The 20,305-nt window shown below is 41.2% G+C and overlaps 1 protein-coding gene across 2 annotated transcripts in view; it reads right to left on the reverse strand.

The window, feature by feature from the left end:
* SRL (sarcalumenin) overlaps window positions 1-20,305 on the reverse strand; it is a 130,177-nt gene that overhangs the window by 87,184 nt on the left and 22,688 nt on the right. The window lies entirely within an intron of this gene.

Raw genomic sequence — 20,305 nt, forward strand, 5'->3', positions numbered from 1 at the left:
TTAGAATAGAGATGCAAGGAAATAAAGGGGTCCTTTTACTAAGGTGCGCTGAAAAGTGGCCTGCACTAGTGTAAGCGCATGTTTTGGCAGCACGCAGATCCATTTTTCAGCGCACCTGTAAAAAATGCGTTTTTGGGGAGGGGGCCAAAAGTGGACGTGTGACAAAATGAAAATTGGCATGTGTCCATTTTGGGTCTGAGACCTTACTGCCACCCATTCACTTAGCGGTAAGGTCTCACACATTAACTGGGTGGTAATGGTCAATGCGCATTCAAATGCCGATTACCACCCACACGCTGGAAAATAAAAATATTTTCCAGCACGCGTAGTGGACGCATGTAAAAAATGAAATTATCGCCTGGCCACGCAGAAGCCGGGCGGTAATTCTAAATTGACTCGCATTGGGTGAGCGTAGGCACCTACTCGGCTTAGTAAAAGGGCCCCAAACTAACTTGTCCAGGCTCATGTTAGACAGTCAGTAGGAAGGAGAAGTCTTAAACTGATGTCCAAAAACTTCTGATTCACAGCCCAGTGCTGTAAATCACCAGAACTGTCCTTTTCCTACATGTAATATTTAATGATTAAAAAAAATTTTAAGGGAGAGATGAACTGATGCTCTGATGTGCAGCCAAATAAGCAGCTCTCTAGCAAATCCCCAGTAAGCCTAGAGGATGCCTTGGGAGAGCATGGGAATGGTCACGCAGCCCCATCCCTGACTACGTGTGTCTAAGACTAAGCAGAGATGCTGAGGACAGCAACTGTCAGCAAAATGGGAGAGGCTATAACAGGTGCCTGAAGCAGAGCAGCACCCCTTACCCCCACCCAAGGTTACTGAAATAGACCCAGACAGGATCCTGGCTTCAGGAACTCAGGAGAAAGATTGCCATTAGTGCCTTCCCTGCCTAACACCACACTCCTCATACTGATGGCAGTCATGTATCACTGAAGGGCTCCACATTTTTCCAGCCTCTTATAAAACAATAAAACAGAAGCAGAAGAAAGGAGTAATCAGGTCTCTTAGCTGGGGACTAGAGGCTGAGTTAAAAGATTTACTGGCCACCCATGGCAACTTCAGACTCGATGGTCTGTGATATTTTCTTTCTATCTCTTTCTTTCTTTTTTTTTTTTAAGAAGCCCAAACTCACAGACACCTTATCCTGATGGGTATGAGACATCAGGAGCTGCAAAATAAATAAATAAATAATAATTTCCCTCCCCAACAAAGAGAATCCAAACAATCCAAATGTAGCATGTCTGGGCTGACTTGGCAGGTGTCCCCCTGAGTATTTGGCGTTTGGCGCTTGGTGTTAGTGGGTGGAATTTTACCCCCTGCACCCAGAAAAAAACAAAAAAAAAGTGTAACTGTGAACAAGGCTGCCTGGCCTGTTTTGTCAGTAAAGGCGGTGTAGCAAGTGTTAATAAACTATAAACTATTTCACTGCAAGAGGTTCTGCATTGTAACTTTTTTGCTCTCCAGTGCTGGAAATGTATTCTATGAAGTTTCCCTTCCAGCCTGCAGGGGGCTAACCTCCTGGGAGAGTTTTGCTGGGATAAACATGTGACTGGTTGGTGAGGTGACAATGTACAACAGGCATGTTGGCCATGATTGCTGTTTCCTACCCTAAGCTACCTTGTTTCTGTTTAGATTGCAATATAAACCCAGTCACTGTTTTACAGTACATAAGAACATAACAGTTGCTGTACTGGGTCAGATCAAAGGTCTATCTAGCCCAGTATCCTGCTTCCAATAGTGGCCTGCAGGTCACAAGTTCCTGGAAGAGTCCCAAAAAGTAGCAAGATTCCATGTTATATAACCTCAGGGATAAATAATGTTTTTCCCCAAGTTTACCTAAATGGTACTCTATAGACTTTTCCTCCAGGAATTTGTCCAAACCTTTTTTAAACCCAGCTACATTAACTGCTTTTATTACTTGTTCTGGCAATAAGTTTCAGAGTTATGTTGAGTGAAAAAATATGTTCTCCTATTTGTTTTAAATGTGTTACTCTGTAACAGGGCCGCAGAGAGACTGGGCCAGGCCCGGGACAAGGCCGCCCCCGGACCCCCACCCCCACCTGAGGTTGCTGGGCCCCCCCTCCACCCACCACCGGGCCCTCTCTCCACCCCCGGGCCCTCTGCAATGACCTTAAGCGCCTCACCTTCGAAAGTGTCCCGCCCTCACGGAAGTTATGTAAGGCGAGGGCGGGATACGGAAGGAAGGAGTGGTCTGCCACTGCTTGCTGCGCTTTCAAAGGTGAGGTGCTTAAGTTCAATGCCAGGGAGTGACGGAGGGTGGGCAGGCCGGACTGCGGTGGTGGTGCTGGGCTCCCCCCCCCCCTCCCAGAGGCCCGGGGGAATTTTGTCCCCTCTGTCCCCCCCTCTCGGCGGCCCTGCTCTGTAACTTCATGGAGTGTCCCCTAGTCTTAGTACTTTTTGATACAGTTAACAATCGATTCACATCGGGATTTTATAGACCTCAATCATATTTCCCTTCATCCCTCTCTTCTCCAAGCTGGGAGGTGTTCTGATTGCATCCTTTAATTTGGCACTGAGGTAGCAGTACCACTGTCCTGTACAGCAGCTGATCCTGAGTAGCAGTGGCGGTAAGGCAACTCCAATAACAGAATTCAGTGCAGTGAAGTGAGTGTATCTCATAATGAAGTATACCAGAAATTTCTGTGCTCTTGCTCCTCAGGTGGTCCAGGACTGCACTGCTACTCAGGATCAGCTGCTGTACAGGACAGTGGTACTGCTACCTCAGTGCCAAATTAAAGCATGCAATCAGCAGCAATACATCTGTGCTGGAGGAAGTGGCCTGTGTTCCTGGTTTTGGCCATGTTTGCAGATTGGAGGCATCACGACTACCAAAATGGTTATTCCGGTGGCATCAACCATCTGGCTAGAAGGTTGTAAGAAGTACTTAAAGAAAGACCTGGCCCAGGCAAATCAGGGTTGAAGCAAAATGGCTCCACCTCTGCATGGATGGTTTTTACTTCAGCTAATCAAGATGATTGCATTGGAAGAAACTCACTACGAACACCTTTGCTATGGCTGCCACAGCACCTGTGGGACTTCCCTACCAACTAAGGGTCCACCCCCACTGGAGCTAGAGCATTGATTTGACTTGCCTATCAGCGGCATAATCGAAAGAGAAGGACGCCCATCTTCTGACACAAATTGGGAGATGGGCGTCCTTCTCTCAGGGTCGCCCAAATCAGCATAATCAAAAGCCGATTTTGGGCGTCCTCAACTGCTTTCCGTCGTAAATGGGAGCCCTCCAAAACCCACACCAAACCCACTGTACCCACATGTAGGTGCCCCCCTTCACCCCTTAGGGCTATGGTAGTGGTGTACAGTTGTGGGGAGTGGGGAGTGGGGGGGTTGGGGGGGTTGGGGGGGTTGGGGGGCTCAGCACCAAAGGTAAGGGAGCTATGCACCTGGAAGCAATTTGTGAAGTCCACTGCAGCGCCCCCTAGGGTGCCCAGTTGGTGTCCTGGCATGTGAGGGAGACCAGTGTACTACGAATGCTGGCTCCTCCCATGACCAAAGGGCTTGCATTTGATCGTTTTGGAGATGGACGTCCTCAGTTTCCATTATCGGCGAAAACCGAGGTCGTCCATCTCTAAGGTTGACCATCTCAACATTTAGGTCAACCATCTCTTAGGTCGACCTAAATGTTGAGATTTGGGCGTCCCTGACCGTATTATCGAAACGAAAGATGGACGTCCATCTTGTTTTGATAATACGGGATGCCCCACCCTTTAATGGGGATGTCCTCAGAGATGGGCGTCCCTGTTCGAAAATGCTCCTCCACGTGGCCTACGTCTAAATGTGGGCTTGCTCCAAAGAACAAGCCCTCCACATCCCTCCTCTTCTCTCCATAGGAACTGATATCCAGATAACAGTTCAGAATACAGCTATTAAACTCATCTGTCATGCACACAAGTTTGAGCACGTTTCTCCCCGCTACAAAAATTTCATTGGCTTCCCATTGCACAGCGCATTATCTCTAAGTTGCTCACTCTTACCTTTAAAGCACATACAGTAGGTTTTCTAGATTACCTTGCCACACTGACCATTCCTTACTCTTCCGCTCATTTCCTTCACTCTATTAATGATCACAGATTGGTTCTCCCTAACTCCAAATCAGCTCAGTTAGAATTCACTCGTCACCATGCTGTCTTTTTTGCTGCTCCTTTCTTTTGGAATTCCCTCCCTCTTCCACTTCGGCCTAAACTGCCTTTTAAGAATTTCAAGATAGCTTTAAAAACTTGACTTTTTAAAGCAGCTTTTTCATTAGAATAACTTAGTCATTTGGAATGTGAGTAATTTGTCAGTATTTCTTACCTGCCTTCCCTCCCCTTCCTTGCGCTACCAACTTCTGGTTCCTTCTTTTCCCCTTTGGCTATCTCTGTCTTGCTGCGAGTGATCTGGTATGTTTGCTTTACCCTCTTTCCTATCGAATTTTATAGTTTCTTTCTACACTGTTATTTCTTTGCTTTTTCTTGGATTTTAAACTGCCCAGTCCTGCAAGTCAGCTTGGGCAGTATGGCAAATTTTAATAAACTATATAGCAAGGCCCCAGATTGTTCATCTGTCTTTACAGAGAGGCCATTTCTGGAGCTCCAGCTCTTAGTCTGTGCTTTGTGATAATGTAATGAGTTAAAGGATGGGCCAAAGTGTCCATCACTGCTAAACAGTGTTGCTTTGCATTCCTGGTAATGTCATTTAATTTTAAAAGACTTATTCCACGTATACCCCTAAAAGACCAAACCCCAAATATCCATATTTGATGCGCACATCTCAAATGTGTCTTCAAAGGTATGTTTGGGCCTTCAGTGATGTTGTTTTCAGTGCTGTCGGGAAACCAGCAACAGCTGCGAGATCATATGTAAGTCTAGGACAAGGGCAGTGGGTTGGAAACTATGACCCCCATAGGCTTTATTTGGCCCAAAGGCTATAGTTTGCCTACCTCTGGGTTATATGTTAAGGCCACGCCTACAATCTTCATTAGTTATTGTGAAAATAGGAAAGGGTATTGCTTGTATGATCCCAAAATGATGGAGATTCTTACAAGCAGAGATTCATAATTTTCTGAGTCAATGAAAGGAACTTAAACTCTAGAAAAACGGAGATGACATCTTGAGGAAATTATTTCCCAAGTTTAAAAAAAATCACTGGACATTATTATAGTGATGGAATATTGAGAGGTGATGATGAAAGATTGATTGAAAATAAGATATAAACATGCCATGGACCTTATCTACAGTAGAAACACATGATGACATCTCATCAGTACATGAACAACAGAAAGTACCAGACATGCAGGGTCTGTGTCATTCAGTGTATAACTCCTGAACCCCTGATGGTCAAGAACCTAAACCAAGGGTAGTATTACTGAAACAGTGTACATCATAAGGTGAAAGGACCAATATGATGAAAATGAGTCAAAGACTGGCCAGCATGAGAAACGGGCAGAGGTTACTGCCAAAGAACTTTCATCTCATAACAAGATAAGACTCAGGAACTAGTTCCAAGGGGAAAAAAGGCCACAACTGTTATTAAAAAGTGATAAGAAGTGATATAAAGCTCAATTAGTAGCAGCTGAGAGAGACTATTCTATGTCACTGATCAGAACCTTTCAAGATAGTCACCATCAATAAAACACAATAATTCTTTCACTATTACTGACAGCAAATTTAAAAAACTTAATTATGTGACAAGTTGGAGAAGTACGAGAAGTTGTCTCTATGAAGCAACTCTCAGACACTGAGAGAAACATGACGAGTTTGAAAGCTCAAAATATACAGATTAAAGCAATCAGGTTCTACATTGGACCAAAATGGCAACCAAAGTTATCATCAGATAGAATGAAATCAATATGTGTCTATGTTTCAGCAAGGAGAAGAATATGCTATACTAGCTATCTAACTTGATGACATACTAGTAGTAACAGTAAGTGCCAAGTTTCTACAAACAGTAAATAGTTTTCTAAACCAAGTTTGAAGTAAAAGATTTAGGACAGCCAAGATTAATCTTAGAAACTGACAAAGGGAGAAGCCAGACAATAAGAAATTGGCAGTAAGTCAAAAGAGCTATACTGAAGAAATCCTAAAACATTTGAAATAAATTATTGTATCAACAACTGTTGAGTAGAATTACAAACTGGGTAAAGGTCTACAAGGAAAGAGTCATCCAGATATTCAATACTAGAGGGTTAAACCAAATATTACATTTCCAGTTCATTATTTGAGCCATTTCAAAACTTGCTATACAATTGAACATTGAAGGTAGTCAAAATGTGTTCTTAGGTATCTTCAAGAAATAAAAAGTAAAGTTTTGTGTTACAGGTATCAGGAGAGGATATTATTGGTTATTCAGATGCAAGCTGGAACTCTTGGACTTACAATGGAAGTTCAATCTACCAGAGATCATGTATGCAAGCAATTGCAAACTGCAATGAACTGGAAATAGATGGTGTGCTCATCGATATACGAAGCTGAAAACATCACCTACACAAAGCTATCAAAGGAGGAAAGTTGTTAACTAAGATTCCAAGAGAACTCAGATTTAATATGTACTGCAAGAAATCTATCAACACAAAGACTGGCAGTCATTCTGGAAAACACAGCAGCCTCCCACTGGAGATTGTGAACATGAAGGCTGTATCTGAATTCAAGGAAGCATGGAACAACCACATAAAGGGATCTTCTATAAGGTGCACCTAAAGTTAAGCCACAATAACGCACACCTATTTATAGAATAAATAGCACTTATGCAATTGATTGGCAACGTTAATTGGCAGTTATGCATCCAGGAGCTAGGCGCCATTCTATAAAATGTGCGCTTAAGTCCCTTAGGACTGGATTCAGTAAAAGGCGCCATAAAGTAGGTGCCGGGATAAATTCACAGCGCTAAAGGGCACTCCAGGCTGAGCTCTCTTCATAAAATAGCACTTAGCACATATTCTGGTGCCGAACTTTGGGGACGAGGACTTACACCAACTGAAAACTGGTATAAATTCTGGCACACAGCCCCGGAATTCTATAACACTGCACATAACTCTTTGGAATTCTCCTGACCCGCCCATGCTCCTCCCATAGCCATGCCTCCTTTTGGGTTGCACGTGAGAAGATTTGGGCATGGATCTTTATAGAATTGTGCGCAGCCAGATCTGTGCGCAAATCCAAATTAGAGCCAATTAATGTCAATAATAAATTGTTAACAACCAATTATTGATTGTTAATGGCACATGAACTAATTTATTTGTGTGTGGATCTCAGGATTGTGTGTGTGCAATTTTGGGTGCCCAAATTTATAGAATCCAGGGGTTAGTGTGGAAGTGCTTGGGGACATGTCATGCAACTTATAGAACAATATCACTTGCATACAGTGGCGATCCTACCATTAGAAAGCAAGAGGAAACCGCCTCTACAAAAAATCAGAAGTCATGCAAAAAAAGTAGGGAAGACAAGAAAAGTAACAGCTCTGAGAGTATATGTAAAAAGATCCCACACAGAAAATTTTCCAGGAAAAAACAACTTTATTGCACCAGTATGGACCCGACACAGGGCTGTGTTTCAGCGAGACACACCCGTCTGCCTCAGGGGTCATAGAAACACTTACAGGTGTCTTATATGATACAAACATATAGTCCTGGAGCGAATAGCATATGTAAATGTAGATGAGTGCAGGTCACAGAGTGGTGCAAGAGATAGCAAAAAAAAGCTGCAATCAAAATCGTAGTTACAGCAGGACGCCACAATTAGAAACAACTTTTTGGTTGTCTCGCCAAAACACGGCCCCATGTCAGGTCTATGTTGTCTTCTCTACTTTTTTTGAGGGCCCTACCATTAGGCCACCTGCCGCAAGGGCCTCAGGCCTCTCCAGGGAGTGGCACTCTCCCCTTCCCTCCTCAACCCTCTTCCCCATATTTACTTTATCTCTTTCTTTTCAAAAAGGCGGCGGTAACAGTGGCAGCGGCAGTGATTCCTATAGACTGCCCAGCCACCAACACTGGCCTCCTCTCCCTACTGCGGCCTGCCTCTTGATGTAATTTCCTGTTTTAGAGGCGGGATGTGCAGTAGAACAAAGAGGCCAGTGCTGGCGGCACCGTGGCAGCACAGCCCATGGGAATTGCTGCTGCTGCCTTTCATCTTTTGGAAAAGAAGAAAACAAGGTAAATGGTTTGGGGAAGAAGGTTGAGGAGGGAAGAGGAGAGATACCAGACTGGGCGCAGGCAGGGGCGGCATCTCATCCTTGCCTCGGGCAACAGATTGCCTTGGACTGCCCCTGGTTGCATGCACGACATGGCACACTTAGGTGTGCCCACTTATGCCTGCCATGCCTATATTTTGGTGTGCCAATGCTGCCTTACACCTGTACCCTATAACAACTTAAACGTGCCAAAGCACCCTTATAGAATTAGCGTTAAGTGCAGCTTTTTTGTAACACCTAATTTATGGCGCCAATATGTAGAATTGCCACTGTAGGATCTCTAAGGGAGAGGAAAGGATAGTAGATGGCATGGATAGGCAGATTGAATAGGCCATATGGTCTCTGGAAACCTTTGGTGATTGCTTTGTTAATGAAAGGATAAATGAAATTAGTCAAATAAAAATAACTGCATAGACATTTTCACATCAGCAAAACTGTGCCAGGAACAACCCTTCAAGCTTTTAAGATTTCAGCTAACCTGGCCCTTCTTAGAACTGCAAACCCAACAGATATTAAGTCAATGGAAAAAAGAAAGTTATTCTAGAGTAGAGGTTCGCAATCCAGGCTTCGAGACACAGCTAGCCAGTCAGGTTTTCAGGATACCCACAATGAATATGCAAGCAATAGATTTGCATGAAATGGAGGTAGCACATGCAAATTTCTCCCATGCACATTCACTGTGGGTATCCTGAAAATCTCACTGGCTAGCTGTGTCCTGAGGACTGGGTTGAGAACCCCTGTTCTAGAGACAAAGGATTCTGGTCACAAAATTTAAGAGATCTGGTATCTATTTTAAGTTTGCAATTATAAAGAAGGCAAATCTGATATAGGGGATACAGCAATACCCTTTGACATCATTCAGTGGTAAAAACTGGATATTGAAGAATGTGGTTAATTGCCTAATTTATCCCAAGTCAATTTACATATGCTAAAAAGTTGTCCCCTGATATTCAGCCGCCAGTGGACAGCGCTGTTAATGTCCAGCACTGACACTGAATGTCTGTTTTTTTTAAGCTGGCTAGCTCATGCCCAGTTAACTCAATATTCAAAACTAAGTGGCCATTTGTTAGCACATAAAGATAGAACTGCTATTTATACGGTCTTATTTATGCGATAACACTGACCGATTAGCTCTGAATATTGGGAGCTAACCAGAATCCATCCCTGAAACACCCCCTGGAATGCTTCCGACATAGCTGGCTTGCCAAACTTTGTGACTCAGTGCATGGAGTTTTGAATGATAATATGCATTAATTTAACCGTTTGTATTCATATGGCTGTACAAGTGGTCTATATGAGGGGAGATATGTGTTAGTTAAGACTGATGCTCCATTTGTATTTGTTTAGGGAGTAGTTTTCGTCCTGGTTTTTTCACATATTTCTCAGGATTGTTGTAAACAAGTATTTGGTTCCATTCCATTTTTTATGTTCTATTTTTTATTTCCTATTTTGTATTCTATCTTAGATTATTATTTTATTATATTTATTATTTTTATTGTTTATTATTCTTTATTTTTTCATTTTATATTCTTTTATTTTTTTATTATTATTATATAATATATACAGTCATTTCATTTTTGATATTTTTCATTTTTCATTTTTAATGTTCTGTTTTGCTTTGATAGCATTTATTGGTGAAAAATTATTTCATCATACGGTTTATGCCATCAAGGGGTCATTTTCAAAACACTTAGACTTGCAAAGTTCCATAGGTTACTATCATAATTTTGTAAGTCTAATACCCCTCAATGTGTCCTATCTATACTATTATTATCATTACTTTTTTATATTGCATTTTATGATAGATATATATATATATAGATATATATATTATATATTAAATATTATTTAATGTTTGTTACATATTATATATCTTACAATATATTTTACAATGTGTTTTGGACTATGATATGATTCTATTGTCATTTTTTCGGACACTTTATATGGAAATATTCATGTCTGTTGAGTTATTTTAATAAGGTGCTACAATATTGCTATGTTTTATATTTTTATTGTTTATTATATTATATTTTATATATTTTTTATGAATGTAGAACATTTGTCAATACATTATGATGTGGGTATGACTAGTTTATGGTTCTCTAGATAAGTACGTTTTCGATTTTATATTTGTTTACATTTATATTCATTATTATTGATATTATTATTATTTATAATTATATTATCAAAATGGCTTTATATGTCTATATTTGTTCTTATATATTTTTAATATTATGTTATCTATATACGTACATATTTTCGTGTATGCTTCAAATGTATGAGTTATGATATTTTATTTTGTAATAATTATTGTTTTTATTTACGGTTTGTATATTAACTTCTTTATCATTTTGTAAGTTTGCTTATTTGAGCCCCTGACGCAGCCCTTTTGGGTGAAACACGGCCTGTGTCTGGCAGTTCTTTGGTATATAATATATCTGAGTGGCTGAGCTCAAGCAGAATCCGCTGAAACCTTTGCAAGGCTCCAATAGCCATTGGAGGAATGCAATTGGGCTCCTTTCCAAGTTCTTGCTCTCCCCCATAGTCCTTGTTCAGTCTCTTGGCCCTATCATTGAGGTCAAGAGCCAAGTGTGGCAGGGGGCTTAGGAGAAGCATGCTGGCAACTCAGATACGCTTCTGTTTCTTTCTTGCAGTTTAAAATATATTCCACTTCATGCTGCTCCCTGCTGTCATCCGGTGCCCTGGGCCTTGGAAAAAGTAAGTCAGGAGTGGATTAGCTACAGAAGCTGATCTCCAAAGAATATTCCAGTCATTCCCTGTAAAATCCCCTAGGGAGCAAATCTTGAGAGATGCACATCCAGGGGGTAATTATATAAAGCCTTTTCCTGTAAGTAGAGCCTGTTTCCTACATGGATAAGACTTTTTATAAAATATAGTGTATAGGTACGTACAGTGACAGGATGGTGTATGTGCCTAATTCATCATAGAATACTAGCATCCTCACTTTAATATTCCCTTATCTCTTGTTTGTCCTGTTTGTCTGTCCTAATTAGATTGTAAGCTCTGTCGAGCAGGAACTGTCTCTTCATGTTCAAGTGTACAGCGTTGCGTACATCTAGTAGCGCTATAGAAATGATAAGTAGTAGTAGGTAATTAGACATCACCACTTATGCTTGCTCTATGGGTGTAAATGGGAGTGCCTAAAAGCAGCAGTAAGGGGTCCTTTTACTAAGGTGCACTAATGGATTTAGCATGCACTACATGAGAAGACACCCATTATATTCCTATGGGCATAAAAATAATAAGTGTTGCCAACAGGGACAAACTCAAAGTCCATCAAGCCCAGTATCCTGTTTCCAACAGTGGCCAATCCAGGTCACAAGTACCTGGCAAGATCCCAAAAGAGTAAAACAGATTTTATGCTGCTTATCCTAGAAATTAGCAGTCGATTTTCCCAAGTCCATCTACACAGAGGCGGAGACTGAGCAGAGTATGGGTGAGACTCACACGTGAACATATAAGTTACATGCACATCTCTGACACTTAGGCACTAGCTCTATGGCTGATGAAAGTGCCTGTGCATAACTGCTTACAATCATAAATAACCAGTTACTCTAGAGATTCTCAAACTGGGTTCCTCAAACTCTCTTCAAGGGTTCTTTAAGAAGTTAGACAATAGAATCTGTTTGTATGAACATCCTTCTTGATCTATCTGCTGATTTTGACACTGTTGATCATCGCCTACTCCTTGATGCGCTGTCCTTGCTTGGATTTCAGGGTTCTGTTCTTTCTTGGTTTTCTTCTTATCTCTCCCATTGCACTTTTAGCATATACTCTGGCAGATCCTCCTCCACTTCTATCCCACTATCAGTTGGTGTACCTCAGTTCTCTGTGTTGGGACTTCTTCTTTTTTTCCATCTATACTTCTTCCCTTGGTGCTTTAATCTCATCCCATGGTTTTCAGTATCACCTTTATGCTGATGACTCCCATATCTACCTCTCCTCACCAGAAATCTCAGCAGGAATCCAGGCCCAAGTATCAGCCTGCCTGTCTGACATTGCTGCTTGGATATCTCACCGCCATCTGAAACTAAACATGACCAAGACAGAGCTTCTTTCCCCATTCTCTATCTCTGTGGATAACACTCTCATCCTCCATGTTTCATCAGCTCATAACTTTGGGGTTATCTTTGACTCCTTTCTCTCTTTCTCTGGACATATCCAACAGACTGCTCAAATCTGTTTCTTTCTGTACAATATCACCAAAATTTGTCCTTTCCTTTTTGAGCACACTACCTTATCCACACTCATCACCTCTCGCTTAGACTATTGCAATTTGCTTCTCACAGGTCTCCCACTAACCCATCTTTTTCCCGTTCAATCTGTTCAAAATTCTGCTGCACGACTTATGTTCAGCCAGTGTCGCTATGCTCATATTAGCCCTCTCCTCAAGTCACTTTATTGGCTCCTTATCCATTTCCGCATACAGTTCAAACTCCTCTTATTGACTTACAAGTGCATTCACTCTACAGCTCCTCAGTACCTCTCCACTATTATCTCTCCTTTCACTCCTCCCCAGAAACTCCGTTCATTGGATAAATCTCTCTTACCTGTATCCCTCTCCTCCACTGCTAACTCCAGACTCTGTTCTTTTTATCTTACTGCATTGTATGCCTGGAATAGACTTCTTGAGCCAGTACATCAAGCTCCATCTCTGGCCTTCTTCAAATCTAGGCTAAAAGCCCACCTTTTTGATGCTGCTTTTAACTCCTAACCCCTATTCACTTGTACAGTACCCTTGTATGTTTTATCTTTCCCACCTTATTAATTCCCTTATTCCTTATTTGTCCTGTTTGTCTGTCCTAATTAGATTTTGGACAGACAAACTGGACAAATAAGAGATAAGGGAATTACTAAGGTGAGAATGATAAAATGTGGGTACTGAACAAGTGAGTAAGGGTTAGGAGTTAAAAGCAGCATCAAAAATGTGGGCTTTTAGCCTAGATTTGAAGATGGCCAGAGATGGAGCTCATGGAGTCTATTCCAGGCATATGGTACAGCAAGATAAAAGGAACGGAGTCTGGAGATAGCGGTGGAGGAGAAGGGTGCAGATAAGAGAGATTCACCCAGTGAACGGAGCTTTCGAGGAGAAGTGTAGGGAGAGATGAGGGTGGAGAGGTACTGAGGAGCTACAGAGTGATTGCACTTGTAAGTCATTAAGAGGAGTTTGAACTGTATGCGGAAACAGGGAGCCATTGAAGTGACTTGAGGAGAGGGCTAATATGAGTGTAGCGACACTGGCGGAATGTAAATCGGGCAGCAGAATTTTGAACAGATTGAAGAGGAGAGAGAAGACTAAGTGGGAGACCTATGAGAAGCAAGTTGCAATAGTCTAAGGGAGAGGTGGGCCCTTACATATAGAACAGAGTTCGTTACAAGAAGTAGGTGAAAATATTAGATGTAATTCCATAGCCGGATTTAGTGACAATAAAACCTGAATAACAATATTGCTGAGGTTTATGTTATTTATTTATTTTTTATTTATCAGTATTTATGTTCCCCACAATCTTCACATTCTCATCAGATAACTGTTAATGAAATCCTGCAAGGCACTCTAATGTCATTAGCATTTTTAAAGTAAGAGAACTGTTAAAAGTGAGAGAGAGTACAGTTTCATGAGGTGTTAATAGTGCCAAAGGAATTCCCAGGATGAGAGAACTAGTAATTACATTCTGTGAAGCATTCTTACAGCTATAAGAATGTCACAACCATTCAAAACCTTTTTAGGAGGCAACTGTCAACAGCATCTAAAGCAATATTAACCCTCTCACAAGCATTCTTTGGTAACAGAACTGTTAATAACATCCTGTGAAGTATACTCATGGTTGTAATCATGACATAAGCATTCATAGGGTGAGAACACTTCTATATCTTTGTACAGTAATCTTTTCCTCTTTGCTCACCTTACACAGAGACATGGAGGAGCACACAACACAGATGATCCTCATCTGTTTCACCGTAACAGATAACCATAACTTGGTGGGATTATGTGGGATATAAATGTTCACAATAAATAAATAAATAATTACTCTTCCTCCTGTCTTGCATTACAATTTTCCATGCTGTCAATTCTTGTTCTATTAAATCCTACAGCAGTCAGGCCTCGTGCTTGAGTACTGCTCAGGGAATATAATAGAGACTGGTAGCAAAAGTAGTCATGACTTGCAGACCAAAGTCTTTCTTTCTACAGTGGCCCATCCTGCCCAGACTGAGTACTTCTCCGGTACTGAGGTACTGTAGGATTATCTCCATAGAATATTAACAAGACAATGTCTTACCCCATACACCAGACAGATCACTTGGTTCTGCATACACCGACAGCTTCCTGACCTGAGCTAGCTTTGGGAGGGTTAATCCTCCTGACTGTAGCAGGGATTAATAGCAGGAATATAGGATAGGAGGAGTTCCCATGCTCTCTACTCCCCAGCTTTGGTCTGTAGGATGTAGTCATGTAGGGGGACTTTTACAAAGGTGCGCTCACTAAACGCTAGAGATGCCCATAGAACTTTTTTTTTTTTTAATATGCAGGTTCTGAGATGTAAGAGCTTTCTTACAGGGTTTTACTATTAGCATGGTAGGCCAGAACTTTAACCTTTAATTGCTCAAACAGCTTCCAAAACAGAGCAGAAGCATACACACACACACACAAACTAACCTCACATAACTCCCCCTTATACTGCAGTGGTTCTCAACCCAATCCGTAGGACACATCCACCAGTCAGGTTTTCAGGACACCCACAATGAATATGCATGAGATAGATTTGCATACAATGGAGGCAGTGCATGCAAATCTATCTCATGCATATTCATTGTGAATATCTTGAAAACTTGACTGGCTTGGGGTTCCCTGAGGACTGGGTTGAGAAACACTGAACTAAAAGGTTTTCCTGAGGTTGGGGTGGGAGATAATTATAAAGTATTTTAAAATAGGATCAGTATACTTAAATGGTTGTATATGTGTTTGCATGTCAATTGGTGCTTAGATGATGACTCTGGCTGCATCAACTAAGGCCAGTACTGGGCTGGCTTATAAGGTCTGAGTGCCGCATATAGCAATCCGGTTTCAGATGGGCTGGAGAGAGCTTTGACGGAAACGCCAATAATTTGAAATGTGAGGACAGTGCTGGGCGTACTTTTATGGTCTGTGTCCCAAAATAACGAGACAAGACTGATTCGGTAAGGCTGGAGTGGGCTTTGACAGCAGCTCCAGTAGTTGGAACATAAGGACAAAGCCAGAAACACCAAAGAAAGACCATGATCAAATATATAATATCACATTCATTGTTGATTTACATCTTGAATTGATAATGAATGTGACTGTTGAGCATACTGGATGGAACATTCAGGTCTTTATTTGCCATCACTTACTATGTTATACACTTAAAATATAGGAGTCAAAATTCAAACTCTGCGGTTGACATTTCTTTTAAATGCTAGTTTCAGCATTTACAGCGATACCTGGATTTTCAGCGCCAGCCACTATCTGGATACTGGCACTAAAAATCCAGGTATAGCACTGCTGGCCCTAGGAGCCAGCTCTGTGGGTGCCAGAGAATGCTGAGCACCTCAAATATTGAGCCAGCTCCTTCATTGTGTCCAGGGAGGGAGAGTGATGCCAAGTTGCCTAGTTCTGGGCTGGAGATTTTGGGTCAGTCCTGGTTTTGAACTTGCATCCCAAAGCAATGTGGTGTTTGTAGTGCCTGATCCTGCCCATTCAAATCAGTGCTGAAAAACAAACCCGTAGAGTGAGAGCTCCTCAGGAATATTATTGTGTTCAATTATCGTTGCCAAATTTCTTGCATTATACTTTTCTATTCTTATTCAACACCTTCTTAAATCCGATGTCTGATCAACAATTTTTGCTATCCTCGAGTTTTAAAAGACAGAAACTAATCCAATGACTCCAGTCAAAATGGTGGACAGAGACAAATCAAAACCATCTGATCCCATTCTTGTTGAAATTCAAACCCTAATAAACATGCTTAAAATGCAAATAGAACTGACTAAAAATCTTCAAAAAGAATTGGAGAGCTTGAATTTAAAATTTAACCTTTTTCAACAACAATTGAATAACTTGGAACAAAGAACTTCAGCATTAGAAATAGTTGTGCAACTAACTAAACAAAATGAAACCTCCCCACTCTCCATTCACTGTCCTTTGGTACTGAGGATGAGATTGCTCAGTGTCTGCAATGACACCCATGGGCTCAGTCACCCAATATGTTTGCTGGGATGATGGCCCTGGGGAATCAAATGCAAGCTTCTGGTAGGAGCATTACCCAACACACTGGGGAAGAGCCGGGTCTCCTGAAGCCCCTGCAGCTGAGCTTCCAAAGTCTGCTATTACTGTTGTAGCACTAAACCTTTCTATTCTGTTAATATTGAAAAGCAGCGCTGCGAGACCTGCCTTTACTGCACACCTTTCCCATTAGAACATCAGAAGATTGGACAGGAAAAACTGTTGCAAGGAAAGGAAGACGGATGTTTTTATTATTGTACCTCAATTGGAACACATTTATTTGGATAGGAGAGTAATAAATATTTCTAGAAAGAAAGAGATTGGAAGTCATGTATGGTAGTAATCTGCCTAGAATTGTAAAGATAGTGTGGAATAGAAGTTTTGAGAAATAAATAAAAGTATGAGTGACTGCTTCTAAGTCATACTACTGGTCTCTATTGCATTTCCAAGAAGTAGTAACCCACAGTCTTGATTTCCACAATAATCTTTCTGCTCCCCTCACACTATCCAGAAGCACTGAGGAGCACAAACCATCAATAATCTCTATCCTTTCCACATCAGTTTATTTATTACTTAATGGTATTTTAGATTGTGAGCCCACTAGAGACAGATAAAGTATCTGCATATAATACATGTAAACCGCTTTGGTTGTACCCACAGAAAGGCATTATATCAAGTCCAAGACCTTTTACCCTTTACTTATAAACCGCCAATTTATGAAAATCTCAGTGAGTAGTTATCCCTGAGGTGGACAATAAATTATTGAGGTTAGGAAGGTACCTGAGGAAATGGATTATTAAACCCTGAGATTAGGAAGACTTCTGAGACCCTAAAATCACTCAGTTTCTGAGGTTAGGAGACTCCAAGATGGATTCTGAATTCTTGAGGTTAAGCAAGCATGATTATCTGCTGAGTAAGTAGACCTACCCCATACTATCAGTTTCATGGGAAATATTCTATCTGTTTTAAAATACTGCTTCAGATCTTATTCCCTGCCAAGAAAAATAGATACATGCGTGTTTTTATGTAATCACTTCCTACTTCACGCAGCCCTTGGAAGCAGACAGCTGCTTAATGAGTAGTATGTTCCCTGGAATTCTTCCTGAGACGACGCCAAGGAACATGGAGATTCATTCTCAGAGCTGGGTTAGGATTGAGACAGGCCATCTCAGTGGCAGAGCTGCAAACAGCTATCTGGAAGGCAAGAATTATAGGTGCCTAGACAAAACTTCAGCCTTGTATCTACCCCACACTGAATTAACCATTAGATCCAATAATCATCCCACCACTCCTCCCAGTATAATCTGGATAAATGGGCTATTTGACAACTGCCCACCCTTCCTATAGGTAAAAGTGCATGTTGATGGTTCATTGAGATTGTGCTGTTGTCAGGACCTATTATTTTGCTTTCTTTGCAGTTGTTTGTTGGCACCCTCCAGAAACTGCTACCCTAGGTAACTGCCTAAGAGCAGTAGCAGTGTAGAGAGCCTCAGATAAAACAAACAAGTGGAGCCAAACGTCGAGGAAGCAGCACAGCCTGAGATCTACATATATAAAAATATATAGATAAACAATCAATAAAAGCATCTCAAAACAAATGAATAAAAATGCATGCCACATGAAAAATAATACGTAGAACTCATAAATACCAGAACAAGGTAAAAACTTGTATCCTCCAATGGGGAGTCTACAATCACAATTACAGGGTATCTACATGCTGTAAAAATACAGAAAAACAATCAAATAAATAATAACTGAATGTAAACATAAATGTTATAATATCAAATATAATAATCAGACAATACAATGAATCACAGAGATCCACTGAATCAAAATTACACACACAGTATTGTAATCATTAAAAAAAAATCTTAAATGGACTGTGGTTGTATGGTTGTATCAAATAGTATGAAAACCACAATTAATTAGCTACAGGTACACACCTAACTGTACTAAACTTTCACTGTATTACACAGGGAAAAAAGGAACCATGTCGCTATAACTGTGCCACATGATCAAAAAGATCCTTAAATTCAAAATGCACTGGTGTGATAAAGGCTCAGTGCTCTAGGAATGGCTGATATAACTAAAAACAAATATAAGAGTATGAAATTTAAAAATAATCCAATAGCATCATAATGCTTAAGTAGCCAAATTGTGTGAAAGAACATAGCATACCAATATAATTATTATAACAGTGCTTATGGAAGTGCTTCACGAACACAACCCCCCCTTTTATAAAGGTGCACTAGCAGCTGCCACGCAGTGATGCCGACCCAGTCCATTCAACCCCCCCCCCCCTCCTTACAAAGCCACATGGCAATGTCGACGTAGCCCATTCACTTTGAATGGTCTGTCTTGGCATTACCATGCAGCAGCCACTAGCACAGCTTTGTAAAAGGGGGGAAATGAATGGGCTGAGTCGGCATTACCACGTGACCTTGTAAAAGGGGGGGAACTTAGCCAAAATGGAAACGATATGCCGTATGAAAGGCATTGTGTATTTTAAACATTTACCATGTATTCCTAACATGTGAGTTCTTCGTGGCTTCTAAAGTGGATATCACAAGTGGCATCTTACCACACTATTGAGGTTTTCACTTCTGATATCCACCGACTTTTAAGCAGTTTATGACTGGTTTTTATCACAGCTATAGATAGATTTTTCAGGACAGCGCTTTGCATGTAGATGGATGTTATTTTTTTGGTTTCCATAGATTTGAACCACTGGACCAAAGGAGCCTGTCAAATCCATGGAAACCAAAAAAATAACATCCATCTACATGCAAAGCGCTGTCCTGAAAAATCTATCTATAGCTGTGGTAAAAACCAGTCATAAACTCCTTAAAAGTCGGTGGATATCAGAGGTGAAAACCTCAATAGTGTAGTAAGATGCCACTTGTGATATCCACTTGAGAAGCCACGAAGAACTCACATGTTAGGAATGCATGGTAAATGTTTAAAATACACAAAGCTAATATCACATTAAAAGCTGCAAGGAAACCACAAAGAAATATAAAATACTAGTAAAAGAGGCCCGTTTCAGAGCAAATGAAACGGGCACTAGCAAGGTTTTGGTCGCCAACACCCCTCCCTGGCCAACCCCTTCGTTGTTCTGCCATTGCTCCGCCCCCAACGTCATGATGTTTGACGCGAGGGCGGGGCCCGGAGCGATTTCCCACCCCCGCCTCCCTGCCTCCCTCCCTGCCAACCCGTTCGTTGTTCTGCCATTGCTCCGCCCTCGAGGGTGGGGCCCAGAGCGATTTTGGTGGCTTCACCACCACGAACCTTCGAACCTTTTTGAAGGAAGTCAGGGCTTGGCTTCACTGACGTCAGTGTCCTCAGAACGTTGAGGGTGAGTTTTATTATAGTAGATTAGCAAATCAAAATGTCTTGCTGAGATCATGCTGCCCGTGAAAAAAAAAACCAAAGCGGCGGGAAAGCAAGAATGTGGTTTATATTAAAATCCCACAAATGATGTCACACAGTCCACAACGGCTTAGGTAATGACAGTGGGAAAAAAAAACATTTTACTGTAAAAGTGCAACCTCCTACTGTAAGTAAAGTACTTCCCAAAGTATGAGGACAGTCAAAGTTACAGATCAAAATTACTACAAAATATGGGCCTGAACCACCGTGGCACTTTCACACAATGTGGTATTTCTATACAGAATTGCGATGGTGAATGTTAGTACAAACTACAAAGGTAATATCCAACCGAAGAAGCTAGTCCTGAACAACCAGCAAACACAAAATAAAGGATGAATAATACACTGGACCAAATTCTATAAATGGCGCCTTAAAAATTGGCGCTAAAAAACCACACGGTC

This window comes from Microcaecilia unicolor, chromosome 8 (genome assembly GCF_901765095.1).
Source record: "Microcaecilia unicolor chromosome 8, aMicUni1.1, whole genome shotgun sequence".
Lineage (NCBI taxonomy): Eukaryota > Metazoa > Chordata > Amphibia > Gymnophiona > Siphonopidae > Microcaecilia > Microcaecilia unicolor.